General features: G+C 40.2%; 1 protein-coding gene across 4 annotated transcripts in view; it reads left to right on the plus strand.

Annotated features, from left to right (window-relative positions):
- The window catches only part of Lin54 (lin-54 DREAM MuvB core complex component), a 65,052-nt gene that overhangs the window by 41,439 nt on the left and 17,613 nt on the right, over nt 1–6,000 (plus strand). The gene's annotated exons all lie outside the window — the stretch shown is intronic.

A 6,000-nucleotide genomic window follows, 5' to 3' on the forward strand; every position in this document is an offset into this window, starting at 1 on the left:
AACATTTTTAGAGGCTATAGAATTCAATACAATTATAGAGGAAGGATGAAATACAGAGTTTTCACTGCTATACATAGTTTGAGTTTCAGAGAATATAGTCGATAATCAGTTAATTAATTATCAGCATTACCTCACAATACCATTTCAGTTATCCTGATGCTTCTGGAAGATTGAGGCAGAAGGAGCATGCCTTCAGGGCCAGTCTGGACTACTAGAGAGACATTTGTCAGAGAAGGGAAGGAAGAGGATGGCTCTCTGTTTCATTTGAATGCATTTTTAAAAACAATGTAGCCTTTTTTTTTTTTTTTTTTTAATGCTGCTATGCAGTAGACTAGAAAATGACATTGGGCTAAATTTTATAATTGGATGAGTAAAGCTTTCAGTCTTCCACTAGGCTGAAAGAGAAAAAGACACGGGAAAGGCATGTGAGAAAAGCTTTTACAGAGTGTTTTGCATCCAGTCTCTATTCTAGGTAAAATTCAGTTGCTTGACTTTATTTTGCCCCAAGAGAAATGAAGATATATCTGACTTTATACTTAGGAAGCAGAAGAAAAACACAGATTTTCAGTAAGCAAAGTGGTCTTTAATATATTTATTTAATTTTTTACACTAAAGTGCTGTATTCACATGGGTAATTGTCATTAGTTAACAGAGGCTGGGAAGTTCAACAATGATGAGGGCTGCCTATTGTAAGGAATATGCTGCAGTTGTCAGGGGCTGTCACGTCTGTTGTTCTATGTGTGCCCCTTACTGATACTATGGGAACTGCTAAAGAGCTTGCAGTAGGTAGTTGGCAAAACTGAATGAAAGTAAAACAGTGAGTAATGAAAGTATTTAAGCTGTTGTGTAGAGCAAATGGTGCAAAGGTACAGTGGAAAGAGGAAGAGACACCTAAATAAAGAAGCAAGTGAAATTCTTAGTGTGTATTGTTTGCCACTAGTATATTGCAGTTGACTTGTTTATGCACCAAAATGACATTTTCTAAATGAGAAATATTATTTTTTAATTTATTTTCTTTTAGATTCATTTATTTTAGTTTCTGTTTATGATACTTTGTCTGCATTTATGTAAATGCATTCCTGGTGTTCTCAGTGGTTAGCAGTGGGTGTTGGATTCTGTGCTGGTTGGGTTTTGTCACTTGACAGAAACCTAGTCGATCTGGGAAGAGGGAATTGTAACTGAAAATGCTTCCCTAAGATTGTCATGTAGGCAAGCCTGTAAGGCATTTTCTTTTTTCTTTTTTTGAGACTCTGTGTGTGTGTGTGTGTGTGTGTGTGTGTATGTGTGTGTGTGTGTGTGTGTCTGGCTGTTGTGGAAGTCACTCTGCAGACCAGGCCATCGGGAATCAACCTGCGGCCATCACACCTGGTTGTAAGGCATTTTCTTCATTAATGATTGATGTGGGAGGACCTAGCATTCTGGGTAAGGCGTGCCACTCCTGGGGGGTTTAAGAAAGCAGGGTGACATCATCAGAGAAGTTTCCTCTTGCAGCAGATGGTATTAAATACAGATTGATATTATGTACACAGAGAGTGAGTTTGGAGCATTCAGATATTATGCACAGAGTGAGTGAGTTTGGAACATTCAGCCCTAGATAGGATGTCTTCATCAAATCCCTCCCCTCAGGACACAGGGAACCTTACAAAAGAGGAGGTGGAAAGATTCTAAGAGTCAAGAGTGTAAGAGCAAGAGGTGATGGAGGATACCAAGAAAACAGGGTTCCTAAATCCACATGATCAAAGCTGATAAGAGCTCACAGAGTCTGAGGCAACATACCCAGGGCCCATACAGGTCTGTACCGGGTCCTCTTCGTGTATATCACAGCTTTCAGTTTAGTGGTTCCCCACCCTGTGAGACAGGGTGTCCCTGTGTAATCCCGGCTATGAGAATGAATGGGTAGAGGGAGGGAGGCAGGGGAAACTGTAATCAGGATATATTATGTGAGAAAAAAAAATCTATTTTCAATAAAAGGAAAAAAATTAAAAAAAGAAGCCATGTGCGATGGCACATGCCTGTAATGCCAGCAAATGCCACCATGAGGGAGCAAGTCAGCAAGCAGGGTTCCTGCATGGCCTCTGCTTCAGGTCCTGCCTCCAGGTTCTTGGCTGGAGTTCCTGCCATTACTTCCTTTGTTGGTGGACTGTGACATAGAAGCATAAGATGAAATAAACCTTTCTTCTCCAAGTTGCTTTTAGTTATAGTGTTTTATCATAGCAGTGGGAATGGAACCCTAAGACGGGTCCCCTGGGATTGGATTTATGGATGATGGGGAGCTGCTGTGAATTCAGGAACTAAACCCAGGTTTTCTTCAAGAACGGACAGTGCTCTTAGCCACTGAGCTAAGATTCTAGCACCCACAAATAATTTTCCAATAAAAGGAAAGAAGATGTGAAAAATAAAAGAGAGAGAGAGAGTTAGGTAGGTCCTAATATTTCTTTATTCACCATTTAGAAATATGTATTGAATACCTATTATATGTTGGGGCACTGTTCTTCTGGAGGAAACATGGATATATGGAACCTAAAGTTCTGTGTAAGGTAGGGAAAACATTATTTTTATATGAACATAAAATTACAAAATCAAGAAAAGATACAAGGGGTGGTGAGATTACAAGCGGGTAAAGGCGCTTGCTGGCAAATTTGAGGACCTAAGTTTGATTCCTGGGGCCTGCACAGTGGAGCAAAAACACTAGCTCCAGTCACACATCAGCCCTAGTTGTGAACACTGGAGAAGGTGGGCCTGAAGGGTCCGTATAGATGTGCTTTGGAATGGACATGATATACATGCACAACCACCATGACTGGAGTAATAATAGCTTAGAAGGAATGGAGAAGAAATAAATACGGGCAGAGTATGAATAGCTATGCAGTATCTGACTGGCATACTAGACTCATGAAGCTGATTCTAACAGGCAACTCACAGCAGCTAATGGCTCATAAAACCAGCTGTGAATGTTTTACAAACATCTGGAAGGAAGTGACCCGAGCAGTGGCAGAGAGCAAAGCTGAAAGTTAACACGGATCTTAAGAAGTGGCCCTAAAATTGGTTGCTTATGTTATGAAGCATTCGTGCATGATAGTGACAGCGTGATGGGAGGGAAAGGATGTCATTTTCCTCATGGGCTGGGATCAGACCAGTGAGAGCTGACTGGAGCTGTGGGTTCTGCTTAGTCTGTTGTCTGGATTTGTATTTTGTTTTTTGTTGGTTTTTTAATTTTTATTACAATGTAGTGTGTGTACTTACATGCTGGGGGTTGGTCTGGTGCTATGTATTCTAATGCTAATTACCAGTCTTTGTTGTGCAAACTTTGCTCTACCTAATTTAAAGTTAGTTGGTTAATAAATTAGTTAGAAGCCTGTAACTGGTTTGGAGAGAAGTAGGCGGAGCTTGGGTTCTGGGCTTGGGGTAAGAGAGGGCAAGGAGGAAGAGGAAACAGAAGAGGTAGCAGGAGGAGAGGAAGCCTTCAAGAGGGAAGTCGCCATGGGGTAGCATAGACCATGAGCACATAGCCCGATAGAACAGAAGCAGTCAGAAGCAGAAGCAGGAACAGTTGTGGCAGCTAACTTGAGGTGTGTAGCTGGGAAATAGTAAAATAGTTTAGAAGGTTGATACCTGCCCAGTTATGATGCCTTAAATTTTTTTAATAAAACCAAAAGGCCTCTGTCTCAATTATTTAATAACTAGCTGGGGCAGAGATGCCCACTACAGTCTCAAATCCCTTTCACAACTATTGGAATCCCTCCGGACGAAAAGTAACATTTACAACACTAATGTTTGTGTTGAAGCATGCATGGAAGTCAGAGGACAGCTTGCTGGGAACCTCACATGTTCAGCAAGACTTTGACCATTGAACTATATCCCTAGACTTGATATGAAGATTTTCAAACAAAACATTTAAAACTGAAATTAAGAACTCAGTAAGTTTAGATGTAGATTAAGAACAAGGACTCTTCTCTCTTCTCTCTCTCCCTCCCTCCCTCTCTCTCTCCTTCTCTCTCTTCTCTCCTCCCTCCTTTCCTTTCTCTCTCTGTCTTCCTGTCACTAGACTCACATATAAGAAAATCTCACAATAAGTTCTTGAGGCAAAAGGTAAAGAAAGACACATGGAGAAAATAGGACAGTAAAAGTAAGTTTGTAGATGTAGCAAAATTAATATCTTAAAATGTTTATATGTGTGTGCATTGTCAGGATCAAGCCTAGATGTTGTGCATGCTAGTCAAGACTCTAAATATTCAGTCCCAAAGAGGCCAAAAAAGAGGGGGAGGAACAAAAAAAAGTTGGATGGTTTGATAGGAAACCACAGTGCTTGATAGGACGCGCACACCTGCTCGAGCAGCGAAGGGGCTTAGTGGGTTAAAGTGCACCTGTACAGGCCTGTAGCCTGAGTTGATGACCAGGCAGAGAGCTGACTCTTGAAAGTTACCCTCCGACTTCCACATCACTTTCATTGGCACACATGTGTCCGCACTCAGGCATACCCATCATACCTTGCTCACATAATAACAATAGACATGTATCTTAGAAAATATAAACAACCTGTACACTGATTAAAAATGTAGTCAGAGCTGACATTTTTCTTTAAAAACAAGTTATGCATAGCTTGTAAAAATGGTAGCTTTAAGATAGAGAAAAGTTAAACATTAGATTTAAAAGGTCTGAGTTTTGTTTTCAATTTTTTCTTTTTCTATTTATTTGTTTGATTGATTGGTTCTAAGGCAGGGTTCCTCTGTGTAGCCCTGCATTTCCTGGAACTCACTTTGTAGACCAGGCTGGCAGCGAACTCAGAGATCCACTTGCCTTTGCTTCCAGAGTATGGGGATTAAAGGTGTGCACCACCACCACCTGGCAAGAGTTTCATTTTATATGTATGAGCGTTTTGCCTTGTATCATGTACATACCTGCTACCCACAGAGGCCAGAAGAGAGAGCCTCCAATCCCCTGGGACTGGAGTCATCCAGGAAGGCTGTGCAAAAATAAAAAATAGCAAGTGCTTCTAACTACTAAACTGTCTCTCGTTCTTACCATACCCATTTAAAAAAATTGTTTTGTTTTACAGTGCTGGGAATCAAGCCTGGGGCCTCATAAATGCTGAATAAGCACTTTAATACTGAGCTCTATCCCAAGTCCCTATGAGATAGAAAAAAATGTGTGAATAAGTGAATCTAGATCCTTAGCCCTGTGGCAGGTGTTTGTGTGAGGGCTTGCAGTACACTAAGTAGGGGTATGTGTAATCTTTTGTGAAATAATATTTTACAAGAGGTTAAACTACCTTTCCTTTATTTTACTTATTGTTTTAAATGGGGTTTCACTGTGTCGCCCACAGCAGCCTTGAACTCACCATCAGTGCTGAGATTGCCCAGCACCACCATCCACACCCCGTTTACCTTTACTGGTGACAGTGTGGCATCGATTAGGGCCATCTCATGAGACTAGTTGCTTCTGATCTGCTCCTGATGTTTCACACTGGAAACATCTTCCTGGAACGCCTCAGCTCACTATCTGGTTAAGAAAATTATTGAAGTGATTATTGAAATTTGACTCAGATTTGTTACACCCAGAATTGGTTAGTTTTTCTAGACAATCAACATTGGGATACTTTTGAACTGTACGTGTCCACGGGCTTGTGTAGCAGTAGTGGGTGTTGCAGCCTTTCAAATGGTCTAGACTTGACAAGGGAACACAGTGGGCTTTTTCTTTACAATATGTTCAATAAAAACTGGTATAGTTGATTTGATAAAAAAAATCTATATTCTATTTTTAAGTCAAAAATTAATAAATTTCTCATAAATTTTACCTAATAACGACAAAATTGTATGTATTCTTACATATTACTTTTAGTTTATATTTTTTGAGTTAATAATTAACAACATTTCTCCCTTCCTTTTCCTCTCTCCCAACCTTCCCTGCTCTCCTTCAAATTTTTTTTCATATTTAAGGCTATTTTTAAAAGATTTTTTATTTTTGGGAGAGAGAGAGAATGTGCGTGTGTGTCAGTGTGTG

Source organism: Psammomys obesus, unplaced genomic scaffold (genome assembly GCF_907164565.1).
Source record: "Psammomys obesus unplaced genomic scaffold, mPsaObe1.curated_primary_1811, whole genome shotgun sequence".
NCBI lineage: Eukaryota > Metazoa > Chordata > Mammalia > Rodentia > Muridae > Psammomys > Psammomys obesus.